The following is a 25,052-nucleotide window of genomic DNA, read 5'->3' on the forward strand; positions in this document are numbered from 1 at the left end:
ACCATGAAAATAACAAGCAGCCAGATGAATGCATAAATTTTTCCCAGAAATTTACCAAAGGTACAAACAGCGATACCACTCCACTGGTCCAATTGAGTATGCTGCTCAAGAGCAGCAGTATCCATATGGGATGAATGCCTGCAGCAAAAATTAGTTAGAAAGCAATGCAAGTTCCCACACAAGATGCAAAACTAAAGGCCGCGACATGGAACCATTACAATTATGAAAGCAGAACAAATTGCATTCTACCTACACTGGAGTATTACTCGAGCTACGAAAATATAAATACTGCTTCAAAACAGCACACAATTGACATTTATATGACATTGGGCATTCCACGCCAACTGATTCAGGCTTAGCAATCGAACATATTCGATTTCTTTTTAAAATTCCTGGCTTATTGCATTACTATGACAAACATTATCCCACCTTGATTTTGGCGGAATAAATTTTCTCATGTTCTGGACACCATCTCACGTTTGGAAGCGGTAGCAAAACCTAGGCTTGCAAAAAAATCTGTAAGAACAAACATTCTTATGCATGACTGCGAAAATTTCTTTATATATATAAAAGGCATTTCACATTCATATGCAGTAAATTGAACATACTTTCTTTTGAACAAACCATAAAAGAAGGTGCAAAACATTGAATCCTTTATCAAATTTTATGTTCTTACAATTGTCATTCCAACTAACTTTCTAAGGTGTCCAGAAGGCAAAGAAAGAGATAAAAATGTTTCAGAGAGCAAAAGCATAAGACAAGTCAGCAAAAAAATTCTAAAGTTAAGAAAATTCCTGTTTTGAGATAAATTCAGCTGTCAATTGCAAAATCAGGTCATCTTAGTGAAATTATGAAATATAGCAAGTTGCATGGCACCATTTAATGGCATCTATTGCTAGAAGTTTATTCAGAGCACATTTTCTTTTAAGATAGAAAACAATTTTGCAAACTGAGCCTTTGCCTTCAACATCGACATTGCTCCGTGCTTCCTGCAGCACATTTTGCCTCCGGCTGCAAGTATACAAAAACCAGCACTCCACTGCTCGAATACAATGGAGTGCTGGACTTCCATACTGCCAGCTTTGGTAACACATATATCTGCTGAAGGGCCCGTTTACAAAAAGTAAAAATGAAGTGGCCGCATGGCAGAACGACTATTGTACCTCAACACAAACGGTACTGAGCTGCGGAGCACACTTTGCAGTCTGAGCAATCAGTTAAAATCTCTGCTACCATGAAAATGATTTCAAATGTTCAGCGGAAGGAATTTTTCGCCACATCACATTGTAGTCGTGTTTGCGACGGCATTGGTGGAACTATGAGGCCCTTGCCAGCAACAGAAAGTATTCAGAGGCCGTACAAAGGACAAATGCTGACCCTCTATGAGCTGTTTACGTGGGTGGAGTAGAGAAAACTATCGAGCGTGTCGTAGCGCTCCGAGTGCCCCAACAAATAATTCAAGAAAATGAAGGTGGACTCACTAGGCAGTTTCAAAAGTGCTATCATTAAAAGGAAAACAGAAGTTTCACCATATCAAGCCTTCATCTGTCTTTCAATGTTGCATGCTGGACTTACGTCATGCTCAACAACCTAAGAGTTAAAAGCGACAAAATGTGAATGAACATGCCAGCAGACCTTTCAAAAGCAAAACATGAGGAGCATCCACTTGGAGCACCATGCCGCAAAGCTCATGTGTGTCCTTGATGCCAGCTATAGCGTGTACTGCAGGTACAAGCAAGCAGCGAACAATGCTGGGGTTGAACGTAGCGACTCGACTTGCAAACTTATTTTCTCGCATAACACAATAATTGTTCCAATTAAACTTTTATTCACTGTGCAATTGACGGCTGCATATGCCTGAAAAAAAATTTATCAAATTTACAATTTTTTTGCTGACACACATCATGTTTTTCATCTCAAAAAATTTTTATCGGTTTCTTTGCCTTTTGAAAAAATCAGAGAAATAGCTGACATGACTACTATGAGAACATAAATTGGACAAGAATTACAAATTTTCATGTCTGTACCTTCTTTCTTGTTCTATATAAAGACTGAAAGAAAAATATTCGTTTAATTTATTGGATATGAAAGCACAATGTCGTTTATTTATACGAAAAATTTTAAGTCATGTGTAAAAACGTTCATTTTTACAAGATTTCGAACGATTAGGCTCTGCTACCGCTTGTAAACTTAAAATGACGGCCTTGCCATGAAATATTTTTTTTTCTGGCAAAAACAAGGTGGGAAAATCTGCGACAGTACATACTAAGACATGAGTTTTTTTTAAGAAATCAAACTCAGTCAAGCGCAAAGTCTGGATCGTTTGGCACGGAATGACCTCATTCAGTATAAGACAACAACAAAATACACACGGCCAACTTACCACCAGGAATATAGCAGCACTTTATGGGTCAAAATATTGGCCGGACTGTAAGAAACTTCTGTAATGCCTGAAAAATGACATAAACAAGATCTAAGGACCAAGTGGCACTCAAAATTAGAAGATAAATGCGAGAAAAGCAAAAAAAATAGCCTTTCATCTCACGCACATTCGAAAGAGTAATGCCAAGGAAACCCGACTTGAAACAAAAAACAGTGAAAAGCAATAAAGATAGCGACAAGTTAAGCAGTATGAGCACTCTAAATGGCAACACATGCAATGCAGACATGTGTGACACTTCCCAATTTATGCATTAGTGCCCGGTCAAAAATTTTCCTGGAAACTTTCCTTGCCTCTTTAAAAGTAGAGGTGCCAAATTTCTGTATCTATTTTTTTCTTTGGTGTAATGCGCTTTTTATCTTTGGTGTGATGAGAGTCACAACGTGCAATTCACCTACGGCAACTGAATGATTTATGATTATTTTTTTTGAGTGTTTTTTTCGGTTTTGGTTTCAAAAGGCAAACAATAGCTTTAACGTACAAGAAGCAATCGGGTAATGTGAGGCGTGCGAAAACTGCGACTCACTCCGTGTTTTTTCTAATGCGCTGCGGATCAGATTAAAGAGAGAAAACCCAACAAAGGTTCAACTTTAGGTAGTTTTCCAATATCTTGACTGAATGAGCGCATCCCATTCCTAGGACTCCCCTATCTCTGGCACAAGAAGCAATTTTTCAAAATCAAAAGTGGAACTATTTTAAAGCAGAAAACCGAACATCAGTTTACAATCAAGGATGATGCTTCGGTCAATGCAGCAATGCTCTCATGAACATTATTCAGAGAACACTCGTACGCGCATTCAATGGAAGAAATACTGACTGGCAATGACCCCATTCATAACATGCCTTAGGCGACCTAATACAAGTATGAAAATTGATTCTTCATGCGGGCAGAGTTATAACGTGTGCCTAATGTTTGTGATGGTTGCGAATGTATTGTTGCCCACAGAAATCACCGAAACTGAGGCTAAGGAAACAGCAAACTTGAAAATGGAAAGGCAAAGAAACGAATTCCACACAGGCTGCCATTCCTGCAAGAAATAATCAGGATTGGGAGGAAAACTCTGAGCCAATGTTTCACCACAATACACGACTCTCAAAAAATTCCCAGTGTTGCCCTTAAGGACTGCAGTGTCTCTGAACTGCAGACTGCAGACAGTGACAGCATGCTTTGCAGTGGGCTCACGCATGTGTATTATGGCTCGAACGGGGCAACACAGCGTGCTCCCTTCCCACAGCATTGCAGTAACTACAATAGACTTCCATTAATACGAACTCGGTTATGATGAATTCTAAGATAGGACGAACAAAGCAAGACCATTTGGTTGGTTTCCCTTAAAACTCAATGTTAAAAATCCGCTTTAAGGACACCCTCCCCCAACTCGCGTTTTTTTCTACCTCGTCTGTTTATACTAAAACTTTCACAGTACGTTCTCCACAGTTTTTTGATCCTTTGTGCCAAGTTTCGCAGTGGGCAGGTGTTCTATAGCAGTGCAAAGAACTTTCAAATTTCCCACCTCATGGCAATATCTGGCAGAGGGCAACAATGCGTGTGTGATGCCAATGGATGCACGACCATCGATATTTGCTCTGCTGAACGACAAAAGTGTAGAGCTGGTTTCTGGTCATTTCAGACAAATAATGGCCCAAGCTCGCACTTGCTCTCACCAGCTCAGCCAATCAATGAGCACAAGATAGACTTTGTGTAAATATCTGTGATGTCGTAGGGTGGCGGTCTGCCGTGGAGTCATTGTTAGGTTGAAACATGATATAGGTTTCCTGGGTTTTCATCCTTTGAAATACTTCTATTTGGTATTTTGAAAAACGGCTTTTTAAACCAGAGTGAGGAGACTACAGAATGTGACGTGACTACCAACAAAAAATGTTCAAAAAACCCCCCCGAGATGGCCTTTAATATAAATTGTTTCGCGTGTCATTCATTTCATGTTCTCGTGTCAAAAGAATGCTTCCAACTGGTAACGAAAAATGCTTCGTGCTGGTTGTTTGCAAGGTGGCTATCCTGTTACTTTGAGCTTTCCTTGGCTATTTTTGACCCTTCTGTAGGTTTTGTTTTTTACTAGGAAATTTGCTCTGCAATATGGAATTACGAGTTCTATCACATTCCCACTATTGCAGCCTGTAAGCAGATGCAGTCATTTTCTGAGAAGGACGTACGCAATAGACATTGTTTTTTCAGCACTTGACTGGCCCTACCTTCTCAGCATTGTTTCCTCCGTGTTTCATCAACTTGTGCAAAATTCTACTTTGCTAAATACATTCCCAGAGCAGTTTTTAAGTGCTTCACTCTACTGCTTTACAACGACCTGAAATGCGATTTTTATTCTGAACAATTGGTCAAACCTACCTAAGTGCTAATTGGACAGCAAGTTACAAAGAGGACATCAACCTGAGTCTTTACATTGTGCAGATGTTTAACCATGACACTGAGCACTCGGACTCCCCTGTGCATTTGGACAGTGTAATCGTTCCTGCCAGTACTTCAGATATACACCCTGCATTATCATAGATCTCGAGCATTGTGCCACTGTAGACTAGAGTAGCAAAGGAGACTTCATGATGCCTAGGTACAGACATAAGCACCTTCCTATCAGTTTCGTAAGCCTACAAAATTTGAGCTTGTTCAGTTTTAAAAATATGCCTACTTTGATTTGAATAGTCATTAATTCAAACCATGCGAGATCCTGCCTTTGCAAAAAAATGTGCAGCTGACTGCAGAACAACATTCCTACAAGTATGCTCATTTGGCAAGGAAAAAACGCTATACATAGTTAAATAATATAAATAGCCACTTCCCTAAATTATATAGAAACAAATAGAAAAAAAGGCCGTCATGACAAAGTGATATGACTTCCACCACCTTGAACACATGACCAATCAAATCAGTACAAACACCTGTGGCACCCCAAGAAGCTGACAAAAGAAAACTGACTCCCCAGCAGCATAATGAAACGGGCATGCTTGCACATGAAAATGCCCCCAGGGGCTTCAGTTGCATGACCACAAAGCAGGAGGTCAAGTATGATGTTCTCTCATGACAGTGCAGTTTACATGTTGACATTGTATGTGCTAGTCATCTACATTGCTACGCGAATATGTACAAGGGTGTTGACTGTTGTTATTGCAATATGTTGGCACTGCTGGCTAGAGGGCCTCGTATGGGGGCCTATGCACTTCATTCTCGAGGGGTATCCGTTACTAACTAATAGGCCGAGATGCAAATTTACAGCGAGAACGAAGAACCAGGGCTCCCAAATGAATAAAGAAGGCTTCAACTAGTATAATTAATTATTCGTAAACAGAGATGCTACTAATGCACCTACTGTTTCCAATCTAGCATCTAGTGACAACAAGTGAGGATCTTCAAAGAACAGCAGTGGTCCCACAGGCGCTCATGCCAGTAGAGCCAATGTGGCTCTGATCACTTTCGAGAAAGCAATTCATAGCTAAAAACAATCCTTTAGATGCAAGAAAAAGCACTTTTACATGCAGTACTGTACCCTTACTGCTGCACTTTTTGTTCACTTACAAGTCAACAAACACTGCTCGTATATTGTAATTAAAAATTAACCTGTATGCCATTAGTACCAGGCTCACTGAATCAGTAGAAAAGAGAAAAAACAGCGGCAGCATAACCCCATTCCATAAATGGGATCTTGATTGTAGTACACTCTGGCACTGCTTAAGTGTGTTCATATGTTCTGGACGCAGCTGAGGCTAGAAAACCAACAATTTTCAGCAACATGCGAGATGGGAAACACTTGCACTGCACTAGTAATTTAATGCATTCTTAAAGCAAAGGCTCCAAACTGCTTCAAAATACTGCTCTCAGTGAACTTGAAATGCTCAATCTAAAAATCACGAGCCCTTCATTTCATGACACATGTTTAGTACATTACACTGTTTTGGAGAAAAAGTCATGCCAAGAAACTGTTTATTTTTGTGAATATTGGAAGTATGAATGCAAGTTCCTTTTCTAAGAGGCTTCATACCACTGACCACACTCCTGCTCTTGCATGTAGCCTGCAAAATGGCTTCACAATGTAAAAGGTCACTTTCTCGAGCTAGTCGGTAGATGCTCATCAGGTAAAGGCACAGCACGATTGCGACAAGATGTACGAAGCAGATAGACACGGTGCTGAGTCCCAATTGATGACCTTTATCACTGTCACGCAATAAATAAGTGAAGAACGAGCAGAACAAACATGTGGCACTGCATCAGAAATTGACTGCATGGGGCAAAAACAATGGTAAATAAAAACTAACAGAAAAATGTTCAAAAACGTACAAAAACCACCACTCTGTCGTTTAAACTGCTGAGGTAGTCTAGTTCTCTTAGTGTGAGCGCAACAGAAGGTTTGCCAATGCACCTGTCTTGCTCGTGATGAATCAAACGCCTCCACAACAATCTCCCACATTCTGTGGTCCTTATGCATGTACACCAAAATTGTCTGGCTGAAAACAGGGGTGCAGCTTTTGCATGGCAGCCAATGTATGACCAGAATGCGTTTGGGAGGTGGTTTTAAGAAGCCTTCGTGTTCTCTGCGACAGTCAGGCATTTCCCTCTTTGGCCGATATAACATAGTCCACGGAATAGCTCCATTCTGTACACCATATGTTTGTGGCACTGTAGAATGCAGGTGACAGCCCTTCCCAGCTGATGCTCTTGCAGATATGTGGAATTTGTTTGCAGCAGGGAATACTACTCACACCAGCTCTAGCTCCTACTCTTATCAAGTTGTGAGACATAACTTGTCTCACCCATGTCTCAGAACTTGAAAAGACAAGCAGATAGAGCCGATGCCCAATAAATCTTTCATAATGCCATTTTGCACTGCAGACAACGAATTACCTGTGAACATGAGGGCAGTGTCGTCTGCATACTGAGAATCTTGGAGCATGAAACTGCACGTGGAAGGTCATTCATATCAAGGGAAAACAGTATAGGCCCCAGGACAGATCCTTGGGGAACTCGGCATTTTAGGTTCCTATATTTAAACTCATGATTTTTAATTTCCACTTTTTATTGTCGAGATGATAAGTAACTAGTGAAAAATTTCAGCGTATCATCAGAAAGCCCATAAGCGGCAAATTTTTTTAATAGTATCGAATGCGATACACTGTGAATGCCTTCTTCAGGTATAAAAAAATGCTGATTGCAATTTTGTTATTATGGAGAGCTGAATTTATCAAATGGGGAAGTGCTAGAACCACTGTAGAGGTAGACCTATTTGGGACAAAGCCATGCTGCTGAAGTGAGATTATGTTATTCTAACGAATATTCTTAGCTGAGCAGCGAATAGTTTCTCAAAAATAGTATTGATAATACTTAGTGCTCATATCGGTCGATAACTGCTTGGATTGTTTTGGGCCCCAGTTTTGTAAACAGGGTTAACTTTGGCTACTTTGAGAATATTTGGACAGCATCTAGACTCAGTCGCATGTTTGTTGTACTTTAATATTGCGGTGTGAATACCGACATGCCCAACTGCTTTATTAACCGGCAGTGTTCCTAAAATAGATACAATGCCCTCGACAGTAATCGTACTTAGATTATGGTTGTTGTGGACAGCCCTAGGTAGGTTAATATGTATAAGCGGAATTAGACGAGAACTGATTTGCAAGGGTTTCAGCAATATTAGCAAAGTAGCTATTAAAATCATTAACAATTTGCACGGAACAGCCATCAGGGGTAATGCGTTTTATTTGTCCAAGTCCTGTGACATCCTTTACAATTTTCCACACTTGTTTCGAATCAATGCTGGGTTTCGTGACAAGGTTGGTATAATGCTTGAATTTTCCGCAATAATAGCTGTTTTGTTTTGCTTGCATTTGTGATAAATGGAATCTTTTTCTTTAGAACACAAAGTATACAATCATTAATCCATGGGTGCACAGCTTCTTCGTAGTTGCGACGTGCGCCTTCGCGTGTGGATTTCATTATAGTGTTTAATATGGAATGGATGAAGTTCTCGCATTCTGTGTTGACATCACTGTCATAATATTTTAAACTCAATGCCCTGCAAGAGGTTTGGGGCACTGGCATAATTCACTCGAGTTCTTATATCTCGAGAGTACATTTTGCAATACGGATGCAAGTAACTGTGCGGTAAAAACATGAAAGTTAGACAGTGATCAGCAATAGTTATTTCACAAGCGCCACTGCGAACGGTCATTTCGTTGTCAAAGTACATATGATCAATAGGGGTTGAAGATTTCTGCGTTGTTCTAGTACGAGAACTAATAACATTTTTAAGGTTAAATGACTAAATAAGAAGCAAGTATTCGCACTCAGAACATCCACCATAAAAAAGGTCAATATGGACGTCACTGCATATAACAATGGGGCATTAGAACTCATTAGCGGATTGATGACAGTTTCCATATCCAAGAGAAATTTCTTTATGCTTGGGTTGGAAGGTCGGTATACTACCCCAATATTAAGAACACACCTGAGGTGAACAAAGAGTTTTTGACAGACTGCTTACTACATGAACTATCCGTGATGCCCTGGTAATAAACATCTTTCTGTACAAAAAGTGATACCCCACCACCGCATGATGCGCAGGACCTTTGTAGCGATGCCATGGCATATCCAGGTATTTCAGCGGTTTCATTTTCTTTTAACCGCTTTTGCGTGATTGCAATAACCTCATAGAAGAAGTGCAGTGATAAATACACAAGAGGGTGGTCTAAATTTTTGCGTATGCTGCGAAAATTGCAATGTAGGACAAAAATAATTTCTCTTTCTCTCCAGATTCGCTCGATTTGCAAAATACCGACAGCCATTGTGTTAGAGAATTTGTCGCAAGTCTTCTCCACTTATCACGAGTATAACATTTCAATTTTAAACTTTTTGCATCAGGGTTTTCCCATCTGATCCCCATGTCAATTTCCACTTTTTGTACTTCTTGGCTTTCAGTGCCATTCCTAGGAGTACTTAGTTTGCAGGGCATAGGTGTTCATTCACGTAAATGGGCATCTCACCCTCAAACCCAAAGTGAGGAACATTCAGACTTTGTTTCTTAGCATTTTCTTAGAAGTTTATCCCACACAGCAAGAGAAAAAAATTTGACAATTATGTTTTGTTCATTTGTTTTCTTTGTGGGCACACAGTGAATGACCTCAATGTCAGGCTCATCGACTTGCGAGTTCAGGCACTCCGATTTTGTTTTCATGGTGGAGATGAGGTTCTCGCCCATCACCACAGGAACATCTTTTATCTGGAGGTTACTTCTTCGACTGTATTGTTGCACATCAGTGAACTCCTTCATTACTTTCTTTAATTATGATGTCGAACGGTTGTAATTTCCGATTTCCTCATTTTCTGCTCTAGTAGCAGCAAGTTCCTTCCTCGTCTCCATGATTTCAGATTTGAAAGCCTCAAACTATTCACCGCTCAAGCTCATAGATTCTTTTACTGATTACAACTATGTTTCAATCACTGTTTTCAGGGTACCTTTCAGTTCATCATGCTTGGCATCAAAATGAGCAGACATCTCAGACAGTGCCTTTTCCACTTCGTTAATCGTTGATGGCGGTTTATCAGACATCACTTTCGTCAAATATGCAGCAATCCAGCAACAAGAAATACGTTCTTTTCTTTAACAGGCAAGAAAACAGCCAGCACATACCTGCATGGGAGAAACAGGAATTAACCGCTGCTCAATGCTGCGGCTGCCTGGATTGCTCCAAAATGATCACCCTTGTCAATCAACGCCGCAATTTCTGGCTGAATGGTGAATGGTGATTTCAGCCTCTCCCTGCATGCGCAGGGAGAGGTGCAGGAGGAACAGCTTGCGCCGACACGTGTACCACCTTTGCAGCAGCACAGTGATGTATGCTCGCGAAGCGGTTACAATGGTTTAGTCCAAGAGCGCTTGTTCGTCGTCGATGGGCTGCATGGAAAGAGCAGGGATTAACCGCTGCTCAATGTTGTGGCTTCCTGGATTGCTCCAAAAATATTAGAAGATAAAAAATAGGCAGGCACCTAAATGCATGCTTATACCAGAGAAAAAACACTTTAAACACCCAGTCTGGCACCTACACTGCTAGTACGCTCCATCTCACAACTTCGTAGAGTGGAGCCGAACATATGCTAGTGAGGCGACAGCTTCCACAACTGTGACTGGCTCGTGGGCATGTGCACACTTGTGGAAGCCGTTGCCTTTCACTCATAGTTTCTAATGCAATGCAAGAAGTGAGGTGGAATACGCTCCTCTGCTTGCAAGTCAGGCACACTGGACTAGGAGCAGCAGGTAAATGCTACTGATTACACTGTGGCCAATGCTTTAAATAATTTGGACGGCAGCTATTGCTAGAAAAAGGTCAATGAACACTTACATCCTCAAAAAAAGAAAAAAATCAGTAGGGTTACGAACCACACATCTGGATATTCTGCTTAATACAGTCTGCACTGGCATAAGAGACTGTACAGGTCTTTCTAATGCAAAGGAAATGAAAGATTTATTGAAACCAAAAAGCTACTCAACCTGCACTTGCCTACATCTGTATGTGTGCTCTTGGTGCCAGATGTCACAAAAACTAGCCCTCCAGGCTTTCTATGCCATCTTTATCAATGCCTTTTACTTGATCCTAGCTGTGGCTGCCAGCTTGAATGCTGATGCTACAGTCAGGGTCTAGGTTTTTTTTTTTCAAGTTTTACCCTTGATTGTCTAAGTATTCATACTTACTGATGCATTAGGCCTTTGTGACTGGCTTATGTAAATGGGTGAATCTGCGTTGTTTGTCATACAGAGGTCCGAACATCTGTACAAATATATTTAATTATAAAAGCAGGTCTTAAAATGAGCACCAAGTGAGTTGGGGTATTGTTGTAGAAAGGATTTTATTTTGCATCACTTGTTGTAACAACCCGCTTTCCATTATTAATAAATGATGCTGCCCATGTTTAGAAATTCCCAACTTCACGACACACCAAAAGAAGATGCGCGAGAAGCTACATTTTTTGGCCTACTCACATCATACAAAACAAACCCATGCACACATTTGGCACTTCACTCATTTAATGCAGCATTTCAGAAAACAATGTTCAACAATACTCACCGTTTTGCGATAACCCTATGCTGGCAACGAACTAGCAGGGATGTACAGTCCCCGTCAAAAGTATACAGCTCAAACGGTTTCGCTGTGAGGTCTGCAGCATGCCTCGTTATGCATCCTCAGCAACCGTAATCTCTCGGAAGAAAAATGGCTTTGCGTCCTCAATCCTCCCACACTTTGGACTGCATGATGTGCTAGGAAGCCATGCTAAACAGCTCAGAAGGAAACCCCGTTGGGCTGTATACTTTGACCGGGGCTGTAGAAATAAATGTGGGCATGGTTAGGCTATGTACCCAGTTTTATGAAGCACCTCGATGAAGAAAAGAAGGAAAAATGGTCCGAAAAGAACCTAACATAGAATCTAAAAAGAAGCTTGCAACAAGAACTAAAACACACCTTTGCTTCCATACTGCTCATGAATATTTCTCAGCGGCAGCAAGGTAAACGCTATAGATGTGTGGGCTCCCATGTGGAAGTAGTTGTTTCCCCCTGCAGGCATTCATTTAATACCATCACGATTACAGACCACGAAAATTCACAAATTGGGGCACTCTAGCCAAACAATGAAGCTTTTAAAAACTTCAATAAGCATGCTAAAGATACCTAGCTTCAACAGCACAGGATCTCTTAATCTGGGTGCCGTTGTAAGACACAAAACCTAAAATAGATGGTAGCGTCAACTCCAAAGCGGCCTGATGCACAAAACAACCAGCGGTCAGCGCCTGTGCAGCAGAAAAACAGAGTTGAACTCAGACGTCAGGCTTACGGAATGCATTTTACGCAGAGATAAGGCACAGTCCCTGTGCACGGCCGGAAAAATTACCGCGTGTGAATAATCCATACGGCGATGAATTTGACACAATAGCGTTAAACGACATCAAATTTTACAGAACACACATACTTGAGCTCCTAAGCGGCATGCGCCAGTACTCTGCAACATTCATTTCGTCAAAACAATAACAGCTGCGAGACGAATGATCCTCGGCGAACTCTGTTCGGTGCTGCGTCTCTTCCTTGGATACTTTACGGAAAGAGGAGCCTGTCGCTCTGCTGGTCTTGGCACTTAGGTAGAGCCGGCAAGCCCGGAGGCTGCTATTTACGCAAAATATCCTTTGAAAAATGCACACCAGCACGTATCGAGACATAGCTAGGATTGCGTACCTTTCGAGGCAGGTGAGTAGTGCCGAGAAGCTCCCCGTCTCCACATCACGGAAGCGCTGGTATTTTTCATTAACGCCGACTTAAGGACAACGATTGCTACTTCACAAATGCATTCTGGCGCATGAACACGCGCACATAACTTCCGCCATGCTTTCTGACTTCAAACGTTTAAAATGTGAGTGAGCGCCAGACTTTCTCCAAATCTAGGACAATGAAACGCATTCGGCAGAGCGTCCGAAGGCCGTGATCTCAGAAGAGCCTGCGTAAACAAGGACAACAGACAAGAACGAAGGACAGAAGTGCGCTCTCTCCGTGTCGTCCTCCTTCTTCCTTGTCCGTTGTCCTTTTTTGCACTGGTTCTTCTGAGATCGTGGCTTACCATCTAGCGCAACAAGTTTTGCTCCGAAGGCAGTTTCTGTCCCTATGCGTCAGATACGGTACTTGGACAGCAGTGAACGAACCTACGCACCTCTCCAGTCATATACGTCTGCTCCCTTCAACACCATACTTCGAAAAACGCGGACGAAAACGCAGTTCACGTCAACCTATGAAGCACGCACACAGACTGCAGGCGGGAAAAATCAAATGGCCAAAGGTACCGGTGGCCGCCTAGCGGCAGAAATGTACTTTCGGTTTTTGTTTTCAAATCATCTTATTGCGCTTTTTATATTGCGTACTGAAGCTGGAATGTATATGCAGCGCGGTGATTTGCCGCATCGCAGCACCATACATAGCGACTGCCAACAGCTGCCAGTAATAGAGAATGCGAAGTGATGAAATATATGATCCGAATAGAAAAATTTCCGTAAATTAACCCCTTTACTATATTTTTAACTTTCACTCCGGCGGTTGTAAATGGCTGCGGAATATTAATTGTAGCCTATGTCGTCGTATATAATTATAATTGGTTTTTGGGGAAAGGAAATGGCGCAGAATCTGTCTCATATATCGTTGGACACCTGAACCGCGCCGTAAGGGAAGGAATAAAGGAGGGAGTGAAAGAATCAAGAAAGAGGTGCCGTAGTGGAGGGCTCCGGAATATAATTTCGACCACCTGGGGATCTTTAACGTGCAATGACATCGCACAGCACACGGGCGCCTTAGCGTTTTTCCTCCATAAAAACGCAGCCGCCGCGGTCGGGTTCGAACCCGGGAACTCCGGATCAGTAGTCGGGCGCCCTAACCACTGAGCCACCGCGGCGGGTCCTACGTCGTCGTAGAGTTTCTAAATATTACCTAGAGGGAAAACTGGCGCCACCGTCTATGCCAGTTTCTGAAAGAGCCATGAAAGAGCACTTCATTCACCGTGAACTAGAAGAGAGAATGTGTCAAACGCCTAAATGCCGCCTGTGGTTCAGTTTCGCAGCTCCGTATACTCGCTGCTTGCTGGCGTGCATGGAAGAAAAAAAAACTTTGTTCCTCCATGCTGGTACAGTGTTCTAGAAGGAGTTGTAGTGGCAAGAGCGAAGCGGGTTTCGATGGGAGGCGCTGAAGCAAAAAAAAAAAAGCGGTTGGCTGAGGTCAGAAGGGTGCCTCCACCCCGCGTTCCGTCGCAGAGACAAAAAGAGGGCTCCTTCCTAGAAACTGAGAGAGAGAGAGGAGAGTAACAGAAAGGAAATGGGGAACGAAGGCGCTAAATCACCCAAGTGTCCGTTATTGCAATGGGTTACTGTCCTATATGGAGCATCACGCTTTACTATCTGCAAAGCAGGGAAAAAAATAAAGAAAAATAAAAATATATAAAGTTGAGGGGGGAATAGGCAATATGCTTTGCTGTCACAACTGTTTTCTCTGGTCATGAGCAAGAAAGAATGGCAGGGAGAGGAGAAGGGCGGCATGTGGTAGCAAGCACGCAAATTGGCATGACCTCAGGCGATGCAGTCGGGGTGCTGTTAATTTCAGTACGGCTAGGACTCTGACCTCTGAGTGTGGAGAGAGTACCAGGGTTTTCATTCATACCGGCCTGCACAGTATTAAACTTATATATAAAGTATGATTCTCTTTGCTCACGTACGCTCACGGACGTATTTTGGAAGCCGCTCTGTAGCAGCGCGTAACTTCTAGTTTGTGAAACTCCTTCCTGGGAAAGGTGTTTCGACAGGGGAAGGAGAGGAAGAGATATATATATATATATATATATATATATATATATATATATATATATATATATATATATATATATATATATATATATATATATATATATATATATATATATATATATATATATATATATATATATATATATATATATATATATATATATATATAGTTGAGAAACGCTTCATTTAGACAGATTTATTTTGAGTCGACGTTTCGGACAGAGCCTGTCCTTTCTCAAGACTGAAGTTACAGCGATCTTCCTTCCCTTCTTAAGGAGTTGGAATTGGCACACATGTCCGCCACATGAACAGAGCAACAAGCAATCAGATTCTGGAAAGAAGATATGCACAAACGAAAAATTCTAGAAAAGGGAGAAAAAGAACAAAAAAAAAACGCGCTGTCACCCCCTGTCCACCGAGCAGCCGCGGGGAGCGGGCAGGAATTGTCGAAGTCGCAATTCTTCGCAAGATCGCGTAACTGAGCAATATAAACCTCTGACAGATCTAGGCTCACCAGCTAGGGTTCTGTAACATATCTTGAACCACGGTGGCGTTCCGTCGTGGCTGAGAACAGACGGTCGCAAGTGTTGAGCGCGGTTAGAAACGCATCTTCGCCTTTCGTAACTTCATTTAATTGAGGTCCCTGCTCCTTCGTTTTAAAATTGCGCCCGTGGCGGGTGGCGTTCCGCAACGACGCTGACTTTCGACGCCGCGCGAATGCAGAAGCATACAGCTTTTCACCGGGATGCAGCACTCAGGTGCCAGACGCCTCTAAGTAGGTAGAAAACAGTGCCTTCCACTGGTTCCATGGTATTGGTGGCTGGCCCGGGGTTTCCAGGAATGTACGAGGGGGCGTAAGATCCCGCGAAACACATAGAAAAGGTTTACCTCGTCGGCACGTTGTTGTATTGTAGATGCAAGATCGAACGACACACCGGAGCGAGCGATTTCATGCTGACGCCAAGTTTCCTCAGACCCCCCCCCCCCCTCCCCCTACTTTTTCTGCGTCACGTATACGTGGTGTCAAGCAATATGCATGTGACTGAAACTGAAACTCTGAAGAAGCGGAACTGAAAGTAAGAGAACCGAAACTGAAAATAAGAGAAGAGAACTGAAACTGCCGCATAGTTCATTACCTGATGGACACAGAAGTATCACGTATCACTTAGGTCTTCATAAAACCGCTGTTTGTTCTTCTATAAGATTAGCAGAATTAGTATATGTTTTCTATTAATGACACCCAGGTAATGAACATGAGTTACCAATTTAAGTAGTTTGGTTCTGGTGTAACACAAATAATTTATAGGCATGCATTTGTGTATACGTCAGAAATCAAATTGTGAAGCAAACCTTGAAACTGCCTGTGCATTTCTCATAAAAAAAAAGGAAAAAAATGATCTTGCTTTCATAGCATGCCTGTCATCTATATCAGATGTGATTGTAATCGTGAGTTATAACTTGAAACGCCCCATCAAAAATCACTTTTTTAATTATTCAACAAACCTCATAGCTCATTTCTGTCACGAAAGGAATGAAATGCTTCACTTATATCTCATTGCTTTGGAACAGTCATGGTTCATTATGCAATGTAAAATATTTTTGTTACTTGTTGCACGGTTTTTTTCTTTTCTGAAATTCAGCACATCCACCGGTGTTGCGTTCTCGCGTGGTTTTCTTTTTTTTTAACTGAGTACAGGTGAATAGCCACCAGATTCTTGGCCGATCGCCCAGTGTGGGTATGTGTAATCTTTTGATAGGCTAACAAGATCAACATTCGTCTTTCACTTGCACTCATACATGTGCTGCACTATACTTGTTCTTCTACATTGTATTGATTCCATTCATAATGATGTCAGAGTTTAACGACAAATCCTCAGTGCTTGCAGATCTTTACTATGTGCCCACTTTTCGTTATTGCGAAAATGATGGCACAATAAGTAATGAAGAAGGTAATATAGTTCACCACTTCAGTTCGCAAAAGGACTATGAGAGAGAAAGGCCAAAGCACTCACTGCCAAAGTACCTTCCACATACTTCTAAGCTGTGTACATAGAACGACTAAAAAAGGTAATTTTCCCTAAGCTCATTCCATACTACGGCCTGCTAGTTGTGAAAAATGTCTGTGTAAGCATGGAGAAAGGGGTGAGCCGGAATGCTGTCATGATTCATAGAAGAAAAAGACAGTAGGCATGGGAGGCATTGGCCACGCTATCACCTTCCACAAGTTAGATTCACGCAAGCTCCGCTTCAGGTTGATCTGATCTCCTTGCAACGAGTTGCTGATACGCAGGCTGACCCAGTCTTCCATTACGACCATATTTACCCGTCCCATGCGAAACATATGCCCGTAAATATCGTAAATGGTCTTCTTTCTGAATACCTACAGAATTTTCCTCATCATACTGTTCTCTCCACTGATGCCTCCGGCAGCTGTGAGAAGGCGGCGATTGGGATATATTCGCAGGATCTGGCTTGGAGCTATTCCGTTCGTATCCGTGATTATACTCCTATATTCTTCGTATAGTTTTTTTTGCTTTTGGTTCGGCTGTTCTCAAAATTCCCAGGCGTGTAGCACGGGTTCTTATTCTTGCAGACTGCCTTTCAGTTCTAGCCTCTCTCTGAAATTCCGGAAAATCTTTATTGAATCGGTCGCTTAAGGTTTTTTGTTCCGTGCAGAGCGCGTGAGATCCGCTTTGTCCGGGTACCTGCAGGCATTCGGTATCTGTTTTAACGAGGTGGCTGATTTAGTGGCAAGGTCAGCTCTCAGCGCTCCTGTAATCTATCCCGTCCCTCACCTCATTCTGTTGGAAACTTCACGTTTCCAGCTTTTCCAAAATATTTCAGCCAGCTTGAGTGATCTGTTGCTCAATACCGTGGATTTTCACCACTTAAAGTACCCATGGAATGTCCTGTAGTGTAAATCAAGTCGTTGTGAGGTGTCAGTGACACTTCTGCGATGCAGAATCCCTCACTTAAATTTGTACTTACGCAGATGTGGGTTCGCTGCGACAAACATTTGTGTCTCATGTGGGCAAGTTGAAACATTAGATCATTTTCTCCTCTCTTGCCGGCGGTTCGCAGTTCAATGAAAGCAGTATTTGGAGGTCCACTTTCGAGGTTAGGACTCCCTCTGTCTCTTCCAGTTCTTCTCTCGTTCGGTGCGAGCGCCAATTTAAGGAATTCCCGTTAAGCAGTGTTTGTGGCTACCTTCATGATTACATAAGTGTGACTGATCGGCTACCTTGTTAGCTGTATACAAAATTCTGTCTCATGTCCAAAATGCTTGATTCTATTCCTGGTCATTCATATTTCTTAAATTTAACTGAATTTCAATATTTTTATCTTGATTCAGTCTTCTACGCCGCCACCTCACGTCTTTTTTCCCGTGCAAATACTTCATTGGCAATCTCCACTGTAATTGGCCAGTCCCCCCGCGTGGGTATGTGCCATATTTACTGAGGTGAAGAAGAAGCGTGTGGACTACAAACACTATCTGTACTTGTGCCCTGTTTTTTTGTCTGTTTTCATTGTAAACCAGTAATAGGTAGAAAGGCATGAACGTAATGGGCATACCATGTGCACATGAATGCAGAAAGGTGGTCATGGTTGTCCAAGCATTGCCAACAAAGCAACGGGACCTTCAAGAAACACGATATGGTTGTGACCCCTCGCATGCAATGATTTTCACATAATTTGAGAATGTGGCAAGTTACAGCAGTCCCGTGGTTATGTTGCTGCAAAACAAGCTAGCTCATTCATGCGGAAACATTTTTAGAGGCTGCCAAAAAGGAACATGTCAAAAATTTACACATAGCATCCTGTTTAATTGATGATGTCAAGCATCTCTTTGTTGGTTAACTGCTCTGCTATCCATGCACTGTCATGCAGTACATACACAATCATAGTCCAGTGACTGCAGAGCGGTCTGCAACCAGTAACTTGCAACTATACTAGGCAGCAAGCTTCTTTGAACGGTATTTCTTACATTTATCAAACGATGAGATGAAATTGGCATGGCTATTTCTACACAGTGCATTTCCTAAAGACTCCTTTTTGCCATACTGTACTTTTTACCTAAAAAGCTTCCTACAGAGTCATTTAAATTGCTTCGTATAAAGATGTTTGTAGCAGGTGTGTGAGCCCGAACAAAAAAAGTGTTTAATTTTCCTTAATTCTTCAGTATTCCTGATTATCACGACATGGGCATCTATATGTTGGTACAACTTTTTTCAGGCATCACAACTGATGCACCGATATGTGTTTGGTACACATTCATCATCAGACATTTCATGTCTGTTGGGTAAAAAAATACAAAAGAATAGTTGACTGCATTAGTTTTTACTGAGATAACTAGCATCACACAGCATGCTCTTGAAATTCCTCTAGCTGTCTGTGATCGACTTCATTGAATATAGCTTCATACTTGTTTCATTTAAACTCTGCACACTGCTCTTTTCACCGCACATAGCGACATGGCACGCGGAGCCCCTTGGGAATGGACGAGGAGGATTCGGAAGTTCGTTGCTACTTTGCTGGAATCCAAACACAGCTATAGGCACCTGTAAGTCACGGTTAATTTCGGAAAGACAGCACTTGTCCATCGTGCGTCGCGTCTCGCAGCGAACCCGACAAAGGGGAGGCCATCACTCCCCTCCCCTCCTGAAGGGGGGAAAGATTCCAAAAATCGTTTCCTAGAAACGTCCTTTTTTCTGTGGGGTCAATGAGGGGTCTAACGACAGGCCCAAGCAGAGTGAGGCAACGTTCTCTGTTCATTCTAGAGACGCAAGCTTACACTGCAAAATGAAGCCTTGTCTTTCTCTTCCAAATGCAATTTCATTTCATTTCATTTCACCTTATTTTTCCAGAATACAAGTTACATCCACCAGCTTTACTGGGCCCAAGCACCTCTGAAAATGGCAGTACACGACAAACGCACTTAAAGCAAAAAAAAATGTTTATATATATATATATATATATATATATATATATATATATATATATATATATATATATATATATATATATATATATATATATATATATATATATATATATATATATATATATATATATATATATATATATATATATATATATATATAACACAAAAACAACAACGAAGCAAGTGACATATAGATTCAATGCAATGAAAACAATGAGCATGTATGTTCACTAACAATAGTTTACAGACGCATGAAACAGAGAGAGGACCCAAGAAAAATAAAGAGAAAAAACACTGAATAGGCATACATGGCACCGGCAGACAACAGAGGCACATAAAATGCAACCTGGCTATATATTTACAAAATACATTTTTAACTTGCTTGGTTTAACACCAGCCAAAACTTCGTACTTATTAAGAGTGGTCGGTAAATTGTGTTCGTTTGTAGTTTATAATTATTTCGAAAATATGAAATATACCAGAGGCCGGTGTTTCAGGTGTAGAGTCGATTCGAAGCGGTCCTTAAATGTGCAGTACGTATTAAGAAATCTCTATAAGCAGGAGAAGAATGGTAAAACAACCTCAAAATGCGAAAAACATACACATGTTCAAAACGAATTATGCTATAATTTCTTAAAGCATTTTGCGTTGGAGAGAGATAAGGAAGGTTTGCAATGTAGCGTATCATTTTCTTCTGCAGAACTTGTATTTTTATCACATTTGTTTTTGTGGTGGTTGCCCAAACAGTTACAATAATTAAAAACAGAACCGAAAAGAGCATGATAAATTTGAATTCTCACGTGAGTAGGAAAGAGCCATCGACATCGTGATAGAACACCTGCTACTGAGGAAAGCTTTTTACAAATATTTTCCACATGCCGATCCCAGTTGAGATGCGACGAGAAAGTAACTCCAAGGATTTTGTGGTTGTCAAAGATTTGAATTTCTTGACTTAGGAGCGCGTTGTAGTACGACTGGCTTGTTCCTTGCACGGAAAATTATTACCTTAGTCTTTGTAGGGTTTATTTGGAGGCAATTAGAAGAGGACCAGTTCTCTAGTTTCGTAAGGATTACGTTGCACTCTTGAATTAACTCGTTTATGTCGTGACCAGAGATTAGTATACTGCTATCATCGGCGTATATAATAAATTTCGCTTTGTCATAGATATGCACAATGCCATTTACATAGATGTAAAAAGCATCAGGCCCAGAATGATGCCTTGAGGCACACCATTTCGTACTGCCAGAAAAGAAGACTGATGGTTGTGGATATAGACAGATTGTTTTCGATTTTGCAGGTATGATTCTGTGAGGTCTAAACGTGTTCCACGAACTCCGTTTTGAGAAAGTTTATGAGTTAAAGTTTGATGGTTTAGGGAATCGAAAGCCTTATTAAAATCAATGAAGAGCCCGACAGTGAGAATGCCTGCTTCAATGTTTTGCAGGATACATTTTTTAAGTCATAACAAAGCTGTTTCCGTTGACTTGCTCCTTCGGGAGCCAAACTGAGCCTTAGACAGGATTTGTTTTGCATTAGAAAAGTTCACTTGACTGGGAAAAGATTACTTTTTCTAAGCCGTTTGAATAGGCTGGGATCACAGATATTGGTCTATAATCGGATACTACATCTTTATCTCCCTCTTTAAACACAACTGTCACACTTGCTTTCTTCATTTCTTTCGGGTAAACTCCCGTTTAAATTACCAAACTGAAAATGTTTGCAAGCACAGGTGCAATAAAAGATAGTACATATCTGACTGGTTTTATCTTAATATTGTCAACATATAAGGCTTTGCTATTATTTAAATTCATAAAGGTTGTACATGCCTCGGTCTCAATGATGGGCCCAAGGAAAAGGCTTTCGAAAGGGCTACAAGATTAAGGAACTTCAGGTAAATGCATCATAGATAAATTGGTAGTTAAAGCCCTAATAGGTTATTCGTTGAGTTGGCGCATTTTTCCTATTGCGACGTAACACGTTATTTAAAACTTTCCAGACAGCGTCCGAATTTTTCATTCTAATATCAGAGAACAGTTATTGATGATACACAATCTTAGCACGCCTAAGCTCAGCATTTAGTTTATTTTTTTTTAATAAGATTACAGATTCTAGAGACCATTATTTAAAAGGCATGGTACAACTTGTTTTTGCGCTTTATCATTCTTTTTGAGCTCTGGCGTGATCCATGGTTTTCTAATTCGTTTACACTGCTTAATGTTCTTGAAGAGAAAGTGCGTAGAGTATATTTCTACAAAAACCTTCATAAACTCTGAATATGCATTATTTGAGCCTTCTATATCAAATGACTAGGAGTCCTGTCAGAAACCATTTCAGCTTATCTGGGTACCCCCAACCTTTTTTTATTTGTATGTAACTCCAACCCTTCTTCAACTTTATGATTTTTCAACTTTTAATGATTTTTCATTCATTTGAAAAGTAAGTCGTCCTGTTAGTCGAACTGTATCGTATCTAGAAGAAAATTTCCTATGCGTGCTGGTAGCATACAAGGAAGGGGGTTTCGCTGTGTTCCCAAAAGCCATCTTTGCAACGAAAGCACTCAAAGCCATTAACTCGGTATTCTTTCAAATGAATGAAAAATCATTAACCTCGACGAAGAAAAAAGTAAGACAGATATGCTCTAAGCACAACTTAAATGGTCTCTTAAAACGTATTGATGGCAGTGAAAACAACACCTTGAAGATGTTCTCTGCAAGAACTCACAAAGTTGAATGCCCTCTTCGTGTAATAACATTCGAAAACGATACATAGCAAAAGTCAGTTTCCATGTTTCTGAAAGCACATCTAGCAATCCTGCAAATAGATGATCCTTTTCAGCTAAAAAGTTCCTATGAAGTTATAGAGTTCCTTAAAGGTGAGAAAGGAGAAGGTGATATTGCCTTTCCTATCGACATTAAAGATCTTTATTATGCTATACCAAAAGGAAAATTGCTCAAGGCAGTAGAAGTGTGCATTGATCACCATAGTTCTATCGCTTTTCAGAACGCTTCCGGTATGTCAGTAGAAGGCTTTCTCGGGTTATTATCTATGTACCTCTCCTCAACTTTCCGTACATGGAATGAACATATTTACCTCCAAAAATCCGGAATACCCATAGGTTAATGTATTGCACCCATACAAAGTGACATTTTTCTGGCTTCCATAGACAGGACCTTGGCTTCCACCCTTCCCAGCTCGTCAGTGGTACGGACGTTTAGATACGTCGATGATTATCTCGTGGTCATAAATAGTCACAGGCAGCCATTCCACTCAGCCTTACAGAATATTATGAATACTTTTACTTCGACCATGTCCCCTCTAGTCTTAACACACGAGGTGCCAGACAATAGCACTATCAGATTTCTAGACATCAAGCTGGAATTCCAAGGCCACTACATTTGTTGGACCTATGAACCACGTAATAAGAAACCGGTGATTCCGTACCATTCAGCTCATTCCATATTAGTGAAGAGAGCGATTGCTAGTATTTGTATGTCTAATGCGCTCAAAAATCATGTCCCCACCGCATGTTGTCCAGCTTTGAAAAACAATGCAATAGGTTATCAGAAGCAGGCTACCCCAATCATCTTTTAATTTCCGTCTCCCAGAAGCTTCAAAAGCAGATGAAAAGAAAAGGCAGGCAAATTGAAGAAGCTAGGGAGAATAAAGACCGAAAGAAACAAAAAGTCGCAGTCATTCCATACTGCCACGTTCTATCCCATAATCTCTAAAAGATTATGAATCATGGAAAAGTAAAGGTGACCGGTGTTTTCAGCGCCCGAAAAGTTCGCTAATATATGCAATCGTGTTAACCCTTCTTCCAAGCCAGCAAGAACATGGAGGACCAAACATCAAAAACAGTTCGTTCCATGTTATAAGGAAGTGATCTATTCAATCCCCTTAACATGCGGTGAAAAATGCATTGGGCTGACAGGTAGATGCATTAATGACCGGTTACGTGAACATGACAAAGATTTGGAAAAAGGGGAAAAAGGACATATAACAGCCCACGTAGAAAACTGCAGTGCATGTCAGCCAGAATTCAAACAATGCAATGTCATAGGACGCCACGTTGATCAACTAACCAGGGAAGTGATTGAAGCCTTCAACATAAAATCTAATAAATATACCTGTGTCAATGAGCTGTCTATAATCTTATCTGACAAAGAAATGGCGTTGCTTTCGAAAAAAGGAACAAGAAAAATATAAAAATGTGAAAACATGTGCTTGTTAATTCCTTATGCAAGCGTGTCAATGTGCATGTAACATGCCAAACACCGTCGAATAAGAGTGAACTTCCCTTCTAGAAAATTTGTTACATTTTTTCGTGCAAGACTAATTCAACCATGTCATCTTTTAGTCTTTTAATAAGGTAGTGCAGTTGGCAGCATAACCTTGTCACCTTCATATGACATTCACTTGTTAGATTTTATCGATTTTTGTTATTCGTGTATTTTTCGTTTTTATGGCTCTTTACACCTTATGACATTATTCGCTACGTAGTCAACCATAGTGCTTCGTAACCGTTACCATCTCGAGATTTCGTCTTGTTTTATCCTTACCACCCGTTTACGTTTTTATCGCTTTTATGGCCATTTACACCTGACGTTGACAGCTTCTGATTGCATCTGCTACTTCCTTCCTTTCTATATATTATGCACGTGTTGGTCAATAAATATCAGTTGTAAGTCAGCGCTCGTGTTGTCGTTTCCTTTCTTCATCCCTGTATTGTATGCGCTGTTTTTCAGCATGGCCATAATTGATGCCAGTTGGTCCCAGGCTATTACAGCGGCTGTTGAGAAAGCTGTGGCAAATGCAATGGAATCACCATATGGAAACCGTTTCCACGAGCATTTCGCAGGTAATAGCTACGCAGATGACCAATATGCAGCAGATGCCCACCGCTCCGCTCTTGCCTTCTTTGGCTTCGGAAGCTGCTCCTCCTGTGGTAATCAATTCCGCTCCACAGGGCCAAAAACAATATGAGCAACAAAAGACCTCTCAGGCCTCTCCTCCGAACAGCGTTATGGACGCATCCTCTATGCACTGTGTGGATACGGAGTCTGACCTCCGTGCCCAGAAACGAAGTGGGTCTCTTTTGAATCTTGCAGATCCATCTTGCCCCCAGTCAAAGACAAAGAAATGTAACGCAGGTGAAAATCCTAAGACCAGGATTCTAGAAAAGGTAGTCGCGGCTGCGGCACTCCCGCCAAGATAGGGTTCTTAAGTGTACTCCAGTGGAATTGCCGATCTATATTCTCAGCTTCAGCAGATTTAAATTGCCTATGCAATCAGCTTCTACCAGATTGAGTTACATTACAGGAAACATGG

At 41.2% G+C, this 25,052-nt stretch overlaps 1 protein-coding gene across 7 annotated transcripts in view; it reads right to left on the bottom strand.

Annotated features, from left to right (window-relative positions):
- The window catches only part of LOC144115192 (uncharacterized), a 42,835-nt gene extending 29,511 nt beyond the window's left edge, over positions 1-13,324 (bottom strand). For 5 of the 7 annotated variants that reach the window (XR_013311305.1, XR_013311306.1, XR_013311304.1 and 2 more), the window contains exons 1-4: positions 12,680-13,324; positions 11,915-12,007; positions 10,090-10,353; positions 2,384-2,450 (exon numbers count right to left, since the gene is read on the bottom strand). The gene's annotated coding sequence lies outside the window, so the exon portion shown is untranslated. Of the gene's footprint in view, positions 1-55; positions 2,451-10,089; positions 10,354-11,914; positions 12,008-12,679 lie in introns of all 7 variants that reach the window. The other 2 variants (XM_077649455.1, XM_077649456.1) reach the window with 2 other exon arrangements.
- Positions 13,325-25,052: the final 11,728 nt, after the last annotated feature.

This window comes from Amblyomma americanum, chromosome 1, assembly GCF_052857255.1.
Source record: "Amblyomma americanum isolate KBUSLIRL-KWMA chromosome 1, ASM5285725v1, whole genome shotgun sequence".
NCBI classification, from domain to species: domain Eukaryota; kingdom Metazoa; phylum Arthropoda; class Arachnida; order Ixodida; family Ixodidae; genus Amblyomma; species Amblyomma americanum.